We start from the raw sequence: 20822 nt of genomic DNA, 5'->3' as shown, positions 1-20822 counted from the left end.
ACCTACCCATTTAACATCCAAAACTTTTTTATTTTCAACATTTTCGACCAATTTCCAAGTTTTATTTTTATTTAAACTATCAATCTCCTTATTCATAGCCTTTTCCCAATACTTACTTTCATCAGAATTCATCGCCTCCTCAAATGTATGTGGTATATCAGTTCTACACATATTTACAAAAACACTACTATTATACACATACCTAATAATCATCAAATTTCTTTGGAGGATTTTTGTCTCTTTGAGATTTACGTAACTCTTGTTCATTTTCGGTATCATCCATACGTTCATTTAAATTTTCATTTCTATTTACACAAATTTCATCTATTGATTCATTTTCAGAATTTTCATCATTTTTATCATTATCTGATTCAGCAAAATCCAAACCGATACATTTAACATTTTCTTCAACGATATCTACATGTCTAGCAACAATGACTCTACCATTTAAAAGTACACGATAACCAACATTACTATAACCAATTAAAATTCCAATATCTGCTTTTTTATCCCATTTTGAATTTCGCCTTTCTTCTGGTTTCCTTACAAAAACTTTACTACCATATAATCTTAAATTAGAAACATTCGGTTTCTTTCCGAAAAATATCTCATAAGGTGTTTTCTTTTCAATAGTGTCTGATAAAGTACGGTTTTTCAAATAAACCGCTGCGCATACTATTTCTGGCCAATATCTTTTGTGTATATTTGCTTCTGTCAATAAACAACGCGATATATCCATTATCGTTCTGTTAAATCGCTCAGCTATTCCATTATTCCATTTAGTTGATGTACATACGGCATACGGAGGACACGGATCAATATTAATCCCTTTTTCCTTTGCAAATGCATAAATCCTACCATTTAAATATTCTTTACCGTTATCACATCGTAAAATCTTTATTTTCTTTCCAGTTAAATTTTCACATTCATTCGTATATTCAATAAAACAATCATATACTTCTGCTTTTGATTTCATTACATAGGTATATTTTGGCAATTTTACTATAATCGTCAATAAAAGAAACAAAGTATCTTTCACCATTAAAACCCTCTGTCTGAAATGGACCGCAAAGGTCAGTATGAATAATTTGTAAAATATCTTTAGCCTTTTCTCTATTACACTAGTTTACAACCAATTTGCGACTGGAATGCAAAATGCTGTTTTTTGTTAATTTTTGCTCTCTGAATATGAATATGATGATAAAAAGTTCCTAACACGTAAGATTTTTGAGTTTTGATTTAAAAAAAAATGAGTTACGATTTTTGAGTTATGAGTATTTTACTAAAATTTTTTTAAAACAGTCATTTGTAATATACCGGTGAGTGATGTTATCAAATTTACGTTTTTCCTAAAAATTGTGCATAATTTGACAACACTGGGATATCTAATGTCTACGAATAACACATTAACATTTAAATAAAGAATAAACCAAAGCTAATCCTTAATCAGGAAACCTACCCATTTAAACTTATTATAGTGCGGCAGATTCGTGCAATATATTATGAGAATTGCACATTTAATGATACAAGCGTATAATTTGGTCCACATATACTGCACAAATGAAGGTTCAAATTTAGATATGAGGCCATATCAGATTTTGCCTTTTACAAAAATGGCGGTCATTCAAAATGGGCGACTATACATATATGACTAATAGCACGATATCTTTTGAATGAAAAGTCCGATTTCAACCAAATTTGGTACGTAGGTTCGTTTTGTGATTTACAAGATCGATGCCATAAACTGGAAGAATCGTTTTACCAGAAGTTTTGTTTTTCCTGGTTTTTTATGTAAAACTATTTTATATTATGTAAATAATTTATTTTCAATTTTTTCACCCTGTATATATTAATTTTTCAAAATGGTAATACCACTATTGAAAAGAGCGTAAGAATATGTTTTAGGAAATATTTTGAACTTTGTAGTTATGTTAATTATAATTACCATTTAATAAATGCATAACGTATCTTCACATGTACCTATATGTGGCAGATTCGTGCAAATATTATAAGAATTATTGTACATTTAATGGTAGAGTCATATAATTTGGACAACACATAGTACACATACAAAAGTTCAAATTTAGATATGAGGCCATCTCAGATTTTGCCTTTTACAAAAATGGCAAGCATTCAAAATGGCGGCTATACATATGTGACTAATAGCACGATAACTTTTGAACGAAAAGTCCGATTTTAGCCAAATTTGGTATCAAGTTTCTTTTTTTGATGAATAAGATCGAGGTCTTGAACCGGAAGAATCGGTTTACCAGAAGTTGTGTTTTTACTGTTTTTTATGTAAAAATATGTTGTTGTTTTTTTCAATTCTTTCACCCTGTATATATTAATTTTTCAAAAAGGTAATACCGCCATTGAAAATAGTGTAAAAATATTTTTTAGGAAAGATTTTGAACTTTTTAGTTATGTTAATTACCATTTAATAAATGCATAACGTATCTTCACATGTACCTATGTGCGGTAGATTCATTTTGAATGCCTGCCATTTTTGTAAAAGACGAAATCTGAGATGGCCTCACATCTAGATTTGAATCTTTGTATGTGTAGTGTGTGTGGTGCAAATTATATGCTTTTACCATTAAATGTACAATAGTTCTTATATTATTTGCACGAATGCGCTGCACATAGGTTCATAGGTACATGTTAAGATACGTTATGCATTTATTAATTGGTAATTAATATAATTAAAGAGTTCAAAATATTTCCTAGAAAATATTTTTACGCTCTTTTCAACGTCGGTATTAACTTTTTGAAAAATTAATATATACAGGGTGAAAGAATTGGTAAAAAACAACATGTTTTTACATAAAAATCAGGAAAAACACAACTTCCGGTAAATCGATTCTTCCGGTTCAAGACCTTGGTCTAACACATCAAAATAAGAATCTATATAACAAATTTGGTTGAAATCGGAATTTTCGTTCAAAAGTTATCGTGCCATAAGTCACATATGTATAGTCGCCATTTTGCATGCCCGCCATTTTTGTAAAAGATAAAATCTGAGATGGCCTTATATCTAAATTTGAACCTTGATGTGTGTAGTATATGTGGTCCAAATTATATGCTTCTGCCATTAAATGCACAATAATTCTTATAATGTTTGCACGAATTTGCCACACATAGGTACTTGTGATGATACGTTATGCATTTATTAAATGATAACATAACTAAAAAGTTCAAAATATTTTCTACAAAATATTTTTACGCTCTTTTCAATTGCGGTATTACCTTTTTGAAAAATTAATATATACAGAGGGAAAAAATTGAAAAAAAAACATATTTTTACATAAACAACCAGTAAAAACACAACTTCTGGAACACCGATTCTTCCGGTTCACCATATCCCTCTTGTAAATCAAAAAGAAAACCTATATACCAAATTTGGTTGAAATCGGACTTTTCGTTCAAAAGTTATGGTACTATTAAACACATAAGTATAGCCGCCATTTTGAACGCCCGCCATTTTTGTAAAAGACAAAATCTGAGATGGCATCATATCTAAATTTAAACCTTTATATGTGTAGTATATGTGGTGCAAATTATATGCTTGTATCATTAAATGTGCAATTGTTTCACATATCGGCCGCACTATTAGTTCTAAACCGTTTTAACGACTGTTACTTCTGCATGACAAAAGTGTCTGGGTTTCAAAGGAAAGGCAAGCATAAAATTGAATATCCAGATATTATTTCAGCAATAAAACCGGTTTTCCATAGAGAAGATTTACCAGTTCCAGGACCCCCGGCAAATTAAGAAGAAGATTTGGAAATATATGGCGATAAAAGTAAACCCGATGATGTATCAGAAAAGAATGATTCTTATTTTCCCGAAAGCGACGAAAAAGCACCTTATTCCATCCAACAAGCCGAATTACATGATTTAGTTCTAGAGCTTCACTTGCCCAAAGGACATGCAAAGGACTCTAGGTTCTACATTACAATAATGGATTTTTTTTAAATGGAATTTACTAGCCAGTAAAACTTATAATATTTAGGAACCGTAACCAGGAGCTATCCTAGTTTTTTACTATGCAGGATAAAATGTGTGTTTGTATTAATCCACATAGTGTTATGGGAAAATTGGGATAGGCAGAAAATTGTGTACAAAAGACTTACTATGGTTTTTGTTTCTAGTTTTGAACTTATGTGTATATAGTATAAAAGAATTTTTATAATAAACAGCAATATTTGATGCATTCTATAACTCAACATCTAACATTTCGCCTGACAAGACAATGTATGCGTGGACCCCTCCGCAGAAATGCACGGCACCTTAAGAAGAAGATAACTCAAAATCTATACGTGGTGGAAAATTTTAGTGTTTGAATTCGCATTCAGGACGCTTTAAACTCCCCGTTACAGCCATTCCCTAACAACACAAAACATTCCAGGAATGTACTATCAAATTTCTATTAATGTTTGAATGTCCTGGACATTCAAGGAACATTCGGTGAACATGTGATTAAGTTATTGGTGGAATGTTACCACAAGACATTCTATGAACATACTACCAATGTCCTATATTTTAAGAGAGGCCATTTACTATTCAATTTGCATTCATTTTCAAATTTGCCGCGCGTGTATATGTATTTAGGCAATCCAAACCACGTGACTTCTGGTTCTGGTTGGCATACAAAAAGTTACAGGTTACAGAGGTTATGTTTGTAATATCATTTCATTTCATTGTTTATCGTCGTATTTTGTATATTTTGGATTCATTTGGATTTCGTTTGCTGTATTTTGTGAACTTTATAAACTTTACCACACTGCAAAGTGATTATTTAAGGAAATTATTATTGGAAACTCTAGATGTTTGGAGAAAGGTAAGGGAAACAATTTTTATTTACTGTTCATTTTTCTCTGATATTTATCAATATTGATGAATTTTGCAAGCAATAACATTATTTCTTTTATTGTTTTAAATATTTATTGAAGCTGAAAATAATTGGGGATTTAGATCCATATACAATTCAGTCAGAATTGGATTTTACCATAAAGTGCATTCCACCAAATTACTATTATAGATATTTATACATATCTGGTGGAGTCTCACAGTTACTACTCTAAGCAGCAGATGAAAGCATACAAAATCCTTCAGGCACATAAATATTTTACAGCTGGATTTGTTTTTAAAGTTGGAGTAAAGTTGGAAGTCACAAGCAACAACTTCGTAAGTACCTACAAGAATATTAAGGAAATCCAGCTCCTCGATACTACTGGACAAACTAGAAGATTGAAGAGGACAAAGCCTTTTGAACTAGTTTGAGTGATAGGTGATAGTGAAAAGCAGAGCATAATGCTTGTGTGCCTGTGTATGTTGAATAGTGCGGTTAGAAAAGCAGAGCATAGTGCTTGTGTGCCTGTTAGATTAGATAAGAGACGCTATGGGGTAAGCTCTTCATTTTAAGGAACGGTAGTAATTTAGGTTAAATTAAAATTGCTCATTGGTCAGAGTTATGACCAGATTGTAATTGTAATGTACAATTCAATACAATGAATCGTCATCGTAGTGATGATTATGGAAAAAAATATATGACAAGATTTTGTGGAATAAAAATGCTTATATTTATCAAGGATGTATTATTTGGTATGGCCACATATATTTCTGGTATATCGTCGGTGATGTGACAATACCTCCTATCTGCTTTTTCATGAATTTTGTAGGAAATGAAAAACTTGTTTGGGCCACCTCCTGTTTTCATATATTTTTTGACTTGTTTTGTAGTAAATTCAACTATCTATTTACTACAAAACAAGTCAAAACTTACATATGAAAACAGGAGGTGACCTTAAAAAATGTTTTTCGTCTCCTGCAAAACTCATGAAAAAAACATAAGTATAGGAGGTGTATTGTCACATCACTGACGATATATTTCAGAGAATGTCTAAAAAATATACTTTGAATGTCCTAAGAACATTTGTAGACATTCATGGAATGTTTCAACAAGACATTCAGTCTAAAAAATATACTGTGAATGTTCAAAGAACCTTCGTAGACATTCATGGAATGTTCCAACAAGACATTCAAGGAATATTTAAAATGCTGACACAGCGCTTTCCTGGGACTTTCCAGGGACGTTCGTGTGCTTTTGGGGACATTCCAGGAATGTTTTCAATGTCCTGTGTGTACCTTCTAGGAACATTCCTGAAATGTTATGTGTTATTAGGGTTTTAACATCAGCCGCAGTTTTTTTTGTTTTTTTTTTGTTGACTAGTGTTATTTTTAATAGAAATATTGTGCATTTTATTTTCAATACAAATTGCGCACTTCATAAATTCAGATTCTAGTTCATTTGGAATATTCAAAATATTCAAATATTTAAAATTTACATGAACTAATAAACGATGCCATTTTTCCTTCTGACTCATATTATTCATATTTCTATTTGCAATATTTACACATAACTCAACTGATTTCAATTTACTTTTCATAAAATACAAACTATTACCTATTAATGCTACTGCTGTCATATTATGAAATTGATCAAAAATTTTACACATATTACCTTGAGAAATAATCTTATTATTTTCAGTTATTTTACTATAACTTATCAAATTTGACTTTATATCTTTAACATAAAATACATTTTTCACATCTACTAAATTATTTTTACCAAAAACATCAAAGTAACTTAAAAGATTACCAATTTTAGTAGCTTTTACAACTCTATTATCCCCTAAATAAACATTGATTGGATCTTTAAGCAATTTACATTTATCAAAATACCTGTCATCATTAATAATATGATCTGTACAACCACTATCTAAAAGCCATTTAATTTCAATACAATCAGCTGTACTTACAATTTCTGTATTCTGCGCAACAGACGGAGCATCATGTGCTATGCTTGTCAACCAAGCACTGTTTCTGTCAACTTCATTCTTCTGTCCTTGTCGGTTGAAATGTTGTGTGTTGCCTACACACTCACCACGCTGTCCTGTGCTTGTGCGCTGGCCTCGTGAGTAGCCACGCCCCCTGACGTAATATCCTCTTCCTGATTCTTGTCGACCTCTCGTACCACCACGTGTCCACGAGGTTCCATGATTTCTGCTGTTTGTCGTTTGTCCGCCATATTGTCCATACCTGCAATCCTTTTTTAAGTGTCCAACCTTGCCACACTCGAAACATGCTCGGCCCTGCTGACTTTTGTTCACCATAAATGTACTCGATTTTCTTCCAAAACTATCTTCTCTTTGATTTTTCAATTCGGCCATCTTAATCTTATTTATCGCGTAGTCTGCAGTTTGAGCTTCTTTTTTTAGCGTATCTATTAAGTCTCCAATATAACTATAACTTTCCGGCAAAGTATTTAACAAATAATTCAATTTTTCTTGTTCACTTACGGTGGCTCCCGCACTTTTTAGCTCGTTCACAGATTTTTCAAAATCACTTAAGAACGTCGCACTATCTGAATAATTTTTCAATTTTTCTAAATTATTTCTGCAAAGTATCTGCAAAGCCGCCGACTCCTTTAAATACAAGTTATCAAACTTTTTAATCATTTCATACGCCGAAGTTTTATCATCAATATATTCCATTTGTCTATCGGAAATTGCACCACAGATATAATTCATTGCTTTCAAGTCGTGTTCTTCATAATTTACATCGCCCGCCATTTTCATTCTCGTTACAACTTCATTGCATTTTTTCATTTTCAAGAACACGTTTCTTCCACATTTTGTAATATTCACCATCAAACACTGGTATTTTAAAATGACTATTACTGCTACAAGCCATTTTGTATCACTTGTTCTTTTCTTCATACACTGGAAACACTTTTACCGGCTTTTTCTATTTTTTAGCGGGAAATCACTTATCTACCGGCTTTTTGTTATAAACTGCAATATCTTCCTTTTTCTTCAAACCACAGATATGCTACCATGTTAAGAGGGATGATTGTGGATCGAGTTATTAATGTCAACGGCTTTAGTTTCAAATAACTTTATTTCCTACAAACTACATGCTAACTTCTATATTCTAACTACGTTACATTATGCGATGCTTCTCGTTGCTATGTTCGATGTGTACATCTTCATGTCTCTCTACCAACTACATATTGCGCTTGCGCGACACTGTACACACTACCTATTATAGGTCTGTTCCAACACTAGGCACATACCTACAATATAACATGTAATTCCTAACAAGTCTCTCATCAAGAATAGCCCGGAATTTAATCCAATTGGTATATTTATTACTTAGATATGGCGGAGGTTCCGTTTAGAGGATATTCGTGGATATTATGATCAAGACAGGAGAGTAGTACGATGAAAGATCGAAACAAGATTGTGCTATCTGGGATTCAAGTGGTATTCCTTTGGTCACACAGAAATCGACCAAATATGGAATTTTCTTTGTGTCTGCGGGCCAATATATGGGTTCGCCAGTAGATATTTTAAGGTTGTTGGTTTCCATTGCCATATATAATTGCCTACTTTTCGGGGTTATTAGCCTGGATCCCCAGTGAGTGTGTTTTGCGTTATAATCGCCGCCTACTAGAAACCTGTTTCAAAGTGTGTTGAAGAATTCTTTTTATTGATTTTTGGCTATGGTATATCGTAGTGGACTGTATATTGCAGTTACTGTTAAGGGATCGTTCCAGTCTTCTATGCTAATACTTATTGCTTGTATATACATAGTCTCCTTTAAACTTATTAAATTCGTGGTGTTTTATCGATGACTTAATTATGACTGTAGTTCCTCCATGCGTAGTGCCATCTGGATGTTTGATGTTTGGTGTTATATATTACATTTAGTTGGGTATTTTCAGATAGCTTCTATTTGTAAAGTATGTTTCAGATATTAACATTATGTCGATGTTCTGTATTAATATAGATTTTAAGATCTTGAGCACGATTTGTTATCCCGTTGGCATTCCAAATAGCTATTTTTAAAAATCTGATCATTTTGTTAATTTAGTGACGACGGTGGTGAGAAGATTTAACAGTGTACTCATTTGTTCCATCAGGACTTTTAACATATTCTTTAGTTCAGCTATGTCATTTGAGGCGGGAGTATTGGTAGTAGTTACCTACTTCTGTTTGATTCGTATTACTATTCGTAATTTGTTGCAGAGTTATTAACGATTTGGGCGTAGGTAATTCCTGCTTGGACATGTCGTGCCTGATTAATTAGCATGCTAGGCTTGGGTTTAATCATTGAGAAGTTTTTCGTTTGTAGCTCCTTGTATACCTTAAAACCTTTGTAGTTTGCTGGGTGATCTCCCTCGCAGAGTACACACTTGACTTTGGCACTTCTTTCTTTTCTAGTGCATTGCTCTGTTGGATCATCGCTAGTGCACTTTACACATCGTCGTCTAAGGTGTTGTTCTGAAGCTATTTCCTTGTGGCATTTTTCTAATCAACTATTTTAAATGGGAAATAAGCCACAACTTTACTAAAAAAATGATTTTATTAACGTTTCGACGTCCAAATCGGATGCCGTTGTCAAAATACAAGGTCTAAGGTGGCAGTATAACTTGGTATGTCCGTATCGTTGACACCTAGAGCATTGTGGTATGGTTTTTCTCAGAGGCTTTTTTCAGTGTGACGCAAGTGATAGAAAAAAGGCACGTCCGTGATATATACATATGTATAACAGTTATTCCAGTTGTTGATAGATGAGGCTATAATCCAAAGAAAAAAGATTTAGGTTTACCGATTTACTGATTATTTACCTATTACAGATCTATACGACTATAATTTAAAGTTCTTCTCAGTCTTTCAGTGTGTCATTAATGATGTAATATAGATATGATTTTAAGAATGTAGAGAATCATATCATAGCATGACATTTTAATTAAAACTGACAGTTGTCAGAATCGTAATCGTAATTTGGTAATTGTAATTTGGTATAAAAATAAATCAATTGTGTTTATTTCATTTATAAAAAGGTATGTTCTTTGATTTGTATAGTTTTATAAATTTTACAGATTATAGTCGTATAGATCAGCGGTTCTCAATCTTTTTGTGTCATGTACCACCAAATACTTTTTATTATTTTTGGTACCACCTAACTGAAATACATTTATCTAACTAGGCGATCTAATTAACTATAATAGTGGTGCTTATTTTGGCTGTTTTTGCGTTTTGTGTACCACCTCAAAAAATGAAATGTACCACCAGTGGTACATGTACCACGGATTGAGAACCGCTGGTATAGATAATACATAAATAATTTTTTGTTTGATTATAGCGCCATCTCTCAACAACTAGAATAAATGTTATAAATGATTTTAATCATGGACGTACCTTTTTTTTCTCTCACTTCCAACTTAATGCGTTAAAAAGAAATCGAAAAATTGTGACGCACTGAAAGATGCCTATGAGAAGGAGAATATCTCTGTTTTCTGGTACGGTGGTTCAATTTTAATACTTATAGTTTAATACTACCTCTATGTCATTACCAGAGAACGGCAGTTCTCGTCAGTGGCGCACAATACCCCTAGGTACATGCGACACTATATATACACGAAATTATCGATTGTCTAAATCTGACTGAATTAAAAATTGGGCCAAATTCCATCTTATAGTTTAGGAAAAGACTCGCCCGTCCATATGTCAACTCTCCATTTTGGTCCAAGGGTGTGGATTTTACGGCTCTTCCCATTTTTGGTCTGTTTTTCGTTCTCGTCCCCAAAACTTCCAAAAATTTCAAAAATTTAAGTCCGACCTTTGCGGCTTCTGATAGTACTGATCCATTACCCTTCCAACGCATGTCAAAAGTTACCGAGCTCAGAAATATGACTCAATTTTTATTTAAAAAGGGGAAAATGTTTGTGGATATGTATGTATGTACATATGTAGTACATAATGTACAGGTACAGGGTTGCGAGAAAGTCTGACAACACGATAACTTCTCGGAAACCGCTAGAACGATTTTTATGGATTTTGGTGGCAACGAGCCCGATCGCCCGTTTTCTCATATGCGCTTCATTAATAATTAAAAAAACAATATTTTAGAATAAAACGTGCCAAAAATTCTTATAAGTATCTGATAGAAGAGTGTGTGTGTGTTCACAAAGAGGGGATGGCATTAGATAAACTTTTTGCCACAGATATTTGAAAGTTGAAGATTGAAGATGTCATATTAAATTTTTATTTTAGAATCTTTAAGAAATTGTATGATACTATCATTAATAGTTTTGGTATTGAAGCTTAGTAGATGTGAAATATTCAGCGGTAAACTTACATTCCGCTCCTGAAGTCTAGCAATTAGTGCTTTCGTATGGTTTTTATTAAGTTCACAATTAAAGATTATATGATTTAAATCTGCAGTAGAGTAGTTATCACATGAACAGAGAGAGTTGATACGCATTCCTATTTTAGCTAAATGTGCAGGAAAATTGCCATGGTTTAATCTTAAGCGACTTAGGGATGTGGAATAAAATCGAGTAACGTGATAATCAAATATATGTGGGATATTTTGCGGAAGTTGTGGGTGTATGTTAGTGTATGGATTCCTCGAAGTTTGTACAAACTTAAGCCAAATAGTTTCCCATTTTTTTCTTAATTTTTTATGCAATTCGGGAATGTAATCGCTGGAGATTGTTAAATCTACTATTTCATTTAAAGTTGCTGAATTCTTTGCCATTTCATCCACTATCTCATTTTCTTTGATTCCGGCATGTCCTTTTACCCAGATAAAGACCAAGTCACTGCTATTATTTTTAAATCGAGCGATTGTCTTTCTAATATGGCATAACAACTCATTGTTGTGTTTTTTGGTTATTGGTTGCGATATTGCCTCAAGAGCAGATAAAGAATCTGATAGTATAACCGTGTCTCCAAAGTTCTGTTCAACCGCGTAAGTTAGGGCTCTTTCAATAGCATAAAGTTCGGCAGTGAAGATAGATGTACATTTAGGTAGTCTAAAAGAATTACCACTTTTTATATTAGAAACATAATAAGCGCTACCTACACTATTACATGTTTTTGAACCATCTGTATAGATGTATTTATAATTAGAAAATTCAGATAAGATTAATTTTACAATTTTATTGTTTTGGCATGGTAAGTTTCTGTATGTAGGTTTTATGATCTTTGGAAAGATTGCGATTTCCTCAATAGAAAGGTGATTTAGAAATTGACCAATCTGATTTAGAAACATTTAATTTAGGTGGTTTATACACCGATACTAGTATGATATTTAAGGACGGAAATTTAACTGCGCAAAGTTCTAAATCTTTTTTATATGCAAAAGTAATAGGAAAATTGATAAATTTAATGTCTTGGCGAACTGCAATGGCAACACCGCCAAAGCCATTTGCACGATCCTGTCGGATAATCTTATACCCTTTAAGTTTAAAAGAATGGTTTGGTTTTTTAAAGGTTTCTGATAAAGCTATAATATCTACAGGATTATTGTGTAAAAAATTTAATAAACTTGGATGGTTTTTAGAGAAAGAACGAATATTCCATTGGATAACTTTAATGTTTTTACTATTGAGTGTACTTATCTTATTAGTGGATTGAATCATCAGAACAAGATTCAATATCCATTTCTGGAATTAGATTTGAAGAACTTAATATAGAGGAGATCATATTTCTAATATTTTCTTCTAAATTGTAATTTGTTGCGGATGAATCTGAATTAACTACTTGTTTAACTACGGTTATTATCTGACTTGTTAGTTTTTCCTTATATTGGATAAAGTCATCTCTGTGAGGATTTGGTATGATGGGATTATGTGAAGATTTGGTTTTTTTTGTTTGAAAATGGGAAGAAGTAGGCAGAGACTGAGAAATAGGTGGAGACTCCGGAGCAGATGGTTTACGTTTTTTCACTTGTCTTTTGGGTGAAGTATTTCGAACATTGGGTTTACGTAGCAAAAAGCTAGAATTTGGAGTTTGGGACGAACTAGGGAGTGGTAGAGAGGGAAAATTAGTGGAATTATTAAGAACTGAAAATCTATTATTTGTAGAAATCTTGGCATAAGATGGATTATCATGCACTCTTTCAGCTTCTTTAAATGTAATATTTTCCCTGGCCATGAGTTGTTTGATATTTTTTTTGTTTCTTATATACTGGACAATCTCTGGATGTAGAGCAGTGTTCATTATTTTGGCAATAAATGCAGAATTTTTCGCAAGAAGAGTCTGACGTATGATTTAGGCTAGAACAGTTTCGACAGTGAGAAGATTTGGTTTTACATTGCTTGGCAGAATGTCCATATCGCAAGCAATTAAAACATTGAACAACGGGGAATATATATGGTTCTACAGAGAAATTGCATAAATTAATTTGTATATTTTGAGGAAGTTCATTTCCTACAAATTGCACAATAACCATTTGTCTGTTTACATATGAAATATTACCGTCTTTATCTGTTACCTTTCGTTTCATGCGTTGAACTTGAACCACCTCTTTATTAGATATTATGGCATTTTTTAAATATTCCTCAGAAAAGTATGTGTCAATATTCCTCAACACACCCTTCTTGTGTGTAAAAAATTTGGGTATATACGCTACTAAGTTATTATTTGACATAATTTTATTATCAACTAGATAATTAGCTTTTTCATACGACTTAAAAATAACTTTAACGCGATTAAGACCAACCGATTTGATATCAAGGACATCGGATTTTATATAATTGTCAGTCAACAAAACGTGACCAATCCGGATTGGGAAAATTCTTCCCAAATGCTTATCAGTACTCTCAATATATACAAAATATGGACCTTTATCCTCAGTTCTATATCTATTATTTAAATCTATAAAATTATTTACATACCTATCCTCCTCTGCATCCTTATTTTCGGGTGGCGAAGTGCCACCCGAGGTCTCATCCATTATATATTTTTTTAATTACTTACCTAACCTACCTATTATAAACAATAAAGAAAATTAACAAAAGGAACACTAATTAACACAATAACACACAATACACCGAGAACTGCTCGTTTGTATCGTTAAAATCAAACTATTAAAATGCGGAGAATAAAAATTCGTGTCCACACTTTGACAATTATTTGACATTCGATCTGATAGAAGAAGGTTTGATCTTGAATTTAAGTAGTTTGTAATTTCAAAAATTATTTTTTTACTTGTGTTTTTAAACCTTGAAAATCGTCATTTTTCGTTTTTTTCAGTTTTAAATTGTTTATAACTCGAAAACGATTAATTTTAGAGAAAAAGTATACAAAAGATCTTTTTTGTTCCCAATGATCTAAAGAACCTAAAATAATGTCTATCCGGGCCGAAAAAATTGATTTTTATAAATAATTGTTTAAATTTTTTTTAAATAAATGTAGCCATAACTCCGAAATTATAGCATTTAGGTATAGGGAATATAGTATGAAAAATAATCAGTATCTCTTAGGGATTCCAAAACTTAAAAAATATATAGGGTGTTCCATTTGAAATAAGAAAGTTCAGTAGATTTCCAGAAATACGAACAATTTGACAACAATGTAATTACCACTATGATATTCGCCGCATTAAAAGACCCTTACCCACCAAAATCTATAAAAATCGTTTTAGCGGTTTCCGAGAAACTAACGTGTTGTCAGACTTTTTCGCAACCCTGTATGTATGTATGTATGTATGTGTGTGGAAAAGTTACTAGTCTGGGCTGATTATTATCGGAGAATAGGCCATTTTTGGGAAAAGTTATTTACCAGCAATTTTATTGCTGGAATCGAATTATAAGATCCTATATATTAATAATATAGGTATGCAAAGTCCGCAGATAGTGTGCTACTTTTTTTTATAAACAAAATGGCGCCCGAGAATCGTGTTTTTTTCAATTATTGCTCTATAACTCTGAAGATTTTAACTTTACAACAAAAACACTCATATAAAAATTCACCGCAATTAAATTCTGCATAGAGATATGTTTTCCCCATTTGCTCCGACGAAAATTCCCGATCGGGAAAAACCGATCTGCTTCCTCGGAAAATGCGGGTTTTCCCAACAAAATCTTTAATTAAGTAATTATCTACCAATAATTAAATAATTTGGTGACTTAAAGCCTTCTTGGTTTAGATTATAGTTCCAGAAGATGGTGAAAATTGAACGAATATTTTAGCAACAATTAAATAGTTAATTAATAATTTACGGTCGCAATAATAGCCAAAATAATTATGATACACTGATCAAACTTTGAAATCTTATAAAAATGAGATGCCTATTTAACATTTTGTCGACCAAATATCATTTTTTTATTTTTTTGCATAATATTTAAATGTTAAAAAAATAGTTATAAACAAATTAACGTTTCTCAGAAAGTTTTTATTATATTCTAATTTTAAAAAAATTGTTCAAATGCATATTTCAAATATCTTGAAAGCGAATGCTTTAAAACATTTTTGCAACCATTTGCAAAAAAGTTATGAAATAGCAAAGTTAACATACTATTACTACGTTGTTTATATATTTTTTAATTGTTTCAAAGCGTAAAAGTGAGTTTAAAGTACAAGCTAATTATTTACAAAAAATATCGATTATTAGTTTAATGGTTATATTTTAAATAAAGATTATAAATATATTTTTTTGTAATTTACACGCGCGAAAGTAGACTAATACAGTACTGTAGCTAAAATTTTAACTCAAAGCGACGACCGCCGCGCGACGTACACTTACTAAATAAAATTATAGTATTATGTATGCTGCGTGTCAGTCGCTTCGATTGAACATTTTAGCTCCGGCTCTGTATCAAGCCTACTTTCGCGCTAAAAATTACAGAAAAAAGTATTTTTAATCTTTGATTAAAATATAACCATTGAACTAATATTTGATATTCCTTGTGAGTAATTAGATTGTACCACAGACTCACTTTTAAGCTTTGAAACAATTAAAACAAATTATAAACAACGGAGCAATCGTATATTTACTTTGCTGTTTCATAACTTTTTTGCAAATGGTTGGAAAATTTTTTTAAAGCATTCATTTTCAAGACATTTGAAATATACGCATTTTAAGTATTTTTTAAAATTAAAATATAATAAACAATTTCTGAGAAATGTTAGTTTGTTTATAACTATTTTTTTAAACATTTAAAGATTATGCAAAAAAATGAAAAATTTATATTTTGTCGACAAAATATTAAATAGGCATCACATCTTTATAATCTTTCTAAGTTTGATCAATGTCTCATGATTATTTTGGTTGTTATTGCGACTGTAAATTGTTAATTAACAATTGAATTGTTGCTAAAATATTCGTTTAATTTTCACCGGCTTCTGCAGTTATAATATATACCAAGAAAGCTTTTATTCCACCAAGTTATTTAATTATTGATAAATAATTACTTGCCCAAAAAATTTATTTGAAAATTCGAGATTTTGTTGGGAACACCCACAATTTCCTAGGAAAATTTTCGTCGGAGCAAATCGGGAAAAACATGCCTCCATGTAGAATTAAATTGGGGTGAATTTTTATTTTACTGTTTTTGGTGTATAGTTAAAATCTTCGGAGTTATAGACCAATAATTGAAAAAAACACGATTCTCGGGCGCCATTTTGTTAATAAAAAAAGTAGCACACTATCTGCGGACTTTGCACACCTATATTATTAATATATAGGATCATAATATTCGATTCCAGCAATGAAATTGCTGGTAAATAACCTTTCTTTGTACTTTACTAATTAGACTATTATAACTATTTTTTTCAAAATTTAAAGATTATGCAAAAAAAAAGAAAAATTTATATTTTGTCGATAAAATATTAAATAAGCATCTCATCTTTATAATCTTTATAAGTTTGATCAATGTATCATGATTATTTTGGTTATAATTGAGATCGTAAATTGTTAATTAACAATTGAATTGTTGCTAAAATATTCGTTTAATTTTCACCGGCTTCTGGAATTACAATCTATACCAAGAAAGCTTTGATGTCACTAAGTTATTTAATTATTGATTAATAATTACTTACCTAAAACTTTATTTGAAAATTAGAGTTTTTGTTGGGAAACCCCGCATTTTCCGAGGAAAATTTTTGTCGGAGCAAATGGGGAAAACATATCTCTATGCAGAATTTAATTTCGGTGAATTTTTATTTGGGTGTTTTTGTTGTAAAGTTAAAATCTTAGGAGTTATAGAGCAATAATTGAAAAAAATACGATTTGCCGGCGCCATTTTGTTAATAAAAAAAAGTAGCACACTATCTGCGGACTTTGCATACCTATATTATTAATATATAGGATATTATAATTCGATTCCAGCAATAAAATTGCTGGTAAATAACTTTTCCATGAATTTTGCTAATTAGCCCAGATATACACCGATCTGAATTTTTTTCTCTGTGTTTTAAGAGGGGGTCAGGGCCGATTCAGAACCGGTGTAGTTTGTGAGTTTTGACCACCCATAAGCCAGCTATAGGGCTAGGTAGAGCTCCATTTTCTCGGCCCCTTTTGATTTCCCGGGAATCGAGAGTCGGTAATTTGGATTTCCCGGGAATTCCCGGGAATCGAGAAATTTAAAAATAAAAAGAAGAAATTGTTTTTGTTTTAATTTTTCAATGCAATTAGTATAAAAACGTATGAATTTGATTACAAATTGAAAATGTCTAGAAAAATTCAAAATTTTAAAGGAAATTTTAAAAATAAAAAAATTATAAAATTGTGTTTAATCTCAATTTTCGTTGTATTTATTATTGAAATATGTTTTAAAAAAACATAAATTGTTCAGTGTTTGATCTTTCGGGCTGGCTCTTTTTTGTACAGAAATTTGCTGAAATTGAAAACACACTCTGTTGATGTAAGTCTGATGCTTTTTAGTGCAGTGAGTAATTTTTTAAACGTCCGGTCAGCTGATTTGCACCTCTATAATAACGTATTAAATTTCCTATGTACTAATTCTTCATAAAAATAATCCTTAATTTAATTCAAAATAAATATTTATGTTATAATTCTGGATGCTTCCAAATCACATGAATCAGATCGTTGCATAAACAAAAGAATGTTTATGCTGACGGATATGATAAATTCTGATTTTAACGCCAAAATTGGGAGGTTTAAAATATAATTGAAAAATAAATATTTTAAGTGGAATAATTTAAAATTATTATTAAGCAGACAGAGATAATAATTGTAATTATCAGAACTATTTATTCATTGTGAGTTAGTAATATCTCCGCTCATAATTTAAGATAAAATATTTAAAAAAATTCCGGGAAATTTGTAAGAATTCTCGGGAATCGGTATTTCCATTTTTTACTGATTTCCCGGGAATGTAGCTCTATGGCTAGGTTTATACAAAATGGCATATTTTTTGGGCGTATATATCTTAGGTTCAAGAAGAGACAGGAAAACCGCAAATATACCAGATCAATAGCATTGAGTTAAGCTTTCAAATGGTGCCTAAGCGGTCAAGATCATACCTACACACGGCCCAGTATAGCCGAAAAACTAAAAAATTAAACTTTGAAAATTTTGGTTTTTTGACAATTTTCATTTTTTTGTGATTACACAACAAAAGTGTATTTTAATTTTGATCGAAAATAAAATTCAAGTTTTATCTTGAAAGATTTTTTCCATAATATTTGCTAAATTTGAAGCAAAACGCGCCACAAAAGAGCCTCAAAATGCAAACTGTATCAGAAGTTACTCTTTTGGGACGCGTTTTTTTTTTAATTTAGCAAATGTTATGGAAAAATCTTTTAAAATAAAACTAGAATTTTATTTTCCATCAAAATAAAAATACATTTTCGCGCCACGTAATATATTCACATATCAGCTCTTTTTTAGCTGGAATATTCTATGCTCCACTCATTTTTACGTCGTTTAGCGGTTGTTTATTCATGTATAATATATTATATTTCTATTACTATATCAGAAGGTTCCAGGTCGATGAAAAATATGGATAGCTGATCTTTAGTTTTAGGGTGTTTGATGTTCCAAATGTTTCTAACACTGTGACCTTTCTCTTCTATTTCCTTTTTTATAAGCTTTTTGTCCATAGAGTAATGCATGTTCTTAAGAACAACCCTGAAACTTCATTTGCCCTCATTGTCTTTTTTATGTATGAATAGAAAACAAAAAAGTTGTGACTGGCTAATTATTGACACCCAAGTCTATGCCATAAAACAAAAAAAAAACTCTGAAACTTCGCTCGTTTTTATCTGATAAGTATGAAACTCTGTCTTCTTTTCCGCAAGGGCTTTTGTTATTGTATTATAATTTATAGTAGTCAGCAGATTTTGGCTGAAGTTTAACTTGATCGGAGCTAAGAACTTTTAATTCGTAATAATTATTTTTAGCAATTTGGTTTAGTAATTTGATAAGTGGGGGTATGTGTTTTTTTAACCCCCTTAATAAATATTGGAGGTGGTTTGGTTAGTTTCTCTTTTTCACTTGTGCTTTCATTGTCATTAATTTCATCATCTTTTGACTCACTATATTTAGTCAATTTAGTGTCTCGTATCTGTTAGAAGTGGTAGTCGGCGAGTTCAGCCAGTAATCGTTTATTTTTGTTTGCTTTACAATTCTTTACAATTTGAAAATTAATCTGTCAATTGTGTTTTATTAAGACAAAAACTACAAATGTGCTTCAAATTTTAAACATAGTCTGTAGGGATTAGGTAACATTCAAATTTTACTCAAACAATAAATATTATTAAACGCAACGATAGTCATGGAGCGTCGAAATAACACATGTTCAAACAGTAAATATTGTGAATATGATTGAGGCTGGTCTTTCACAACATGATGCACGATATTTTGAAATGTCTCGCGACTCGAGATTTTGAGCGTGATTTCGCAATTGTGGCATCGATATGATGGACGGTCTGATAATATCGCTGAAAGACATGAAGGTCATCAACGCACTATGTACTACTCTGGGACAGGATATCGGTATGTGTATCTGGTAGGATTAGCTCGTCGAAATGTGCATATTTCTGCACTTGAATTTTCGAGATGCCTTAGAAAATACCCACAACATTACTGTGTGTGACCAAACTTTGAGGAATACATTACATGAAGCTAGAATCCCATGTTAAGTCGTGGAAATCATGGACTCAGACTAAGGTAGGCACAAGATGTGCATTGAAGCTTACAAGAATGAAGTTTTATGTTATTCATAGCGGAAGCAAGGTTTTGTCTGCACCCTGACTAAATAAGAGTAAGAGTTGGAGAGTAACTGGTCAACATGACATACCCCAGGCAACCAAATGACGTCAATAACGTCGAGGAAACGTCAGTTTTTGGTTGAATATATACACGTGTTTAAACATTACGTCATATAGACGTCTTTTGTAGGTGATTTTAAATACGTTAGATTAATGACGTTAAAATAAGTTTCAAAAACGTTTGCATTTCAGACAACCTAAGTCTGACGTCACAAAATTGGGAGGAGCTTAAAGCTTATATTGACTCGCAAACAATTTCGTTTATAATGTAAAATGGACATAACTAATTTTTTATTTATTGTTTACGTGCTTTCTGTGGTAAAATAAGACTTTTCATTTAATAAGACTTTCATTTCGTTTTTGCCCAGGTGAGTTAGTTTAATGCAGTAATTCTTCTTGAAAACTTTTTGAGGTTATGTTTTTATTTGTTGTTGGTTTTTATTTTCTGTTAATGAACTAATTAAGTATGTGTTATCGTGTTTAATTAAATTAATTTTTAGCCTTCTAAGATTGCTTCAGCGGTCTACAAGATTTAGGTATGAGATGGTGAAGAAAAATTATGCTCACGTACTACTGTGTACGGGTATGCCCAACAATGAGTATTTCTTCATTATTCTTCTTGATTTAATGGACAGCGTTAAATTAAGGTATTATGCTGGATAATATGTTAATAAATTATTTATTAGTTTATATGTTGTTTCTGTTTTGACACAGTACGTATGTATTATT

Source organism: Diabrotica virgifera, chromosome 5 (assembly GCF_917563875.1).
Source record: "Diabrotica virgifera virgifera chromosome 5, PGI_DIABVI_V3a".
Taxonomy (NCBI): Eukaryota; Metazoa; Arthropoda; class Insecta; order Coleoptera; family Chrysomelidae; genus Diabrotica; species Diabrotica virgifera.
The sequence above is the reverse complement of the archived record's forward strand: the minus strand, read 5'-3'. Positions refer to the sequence as shown.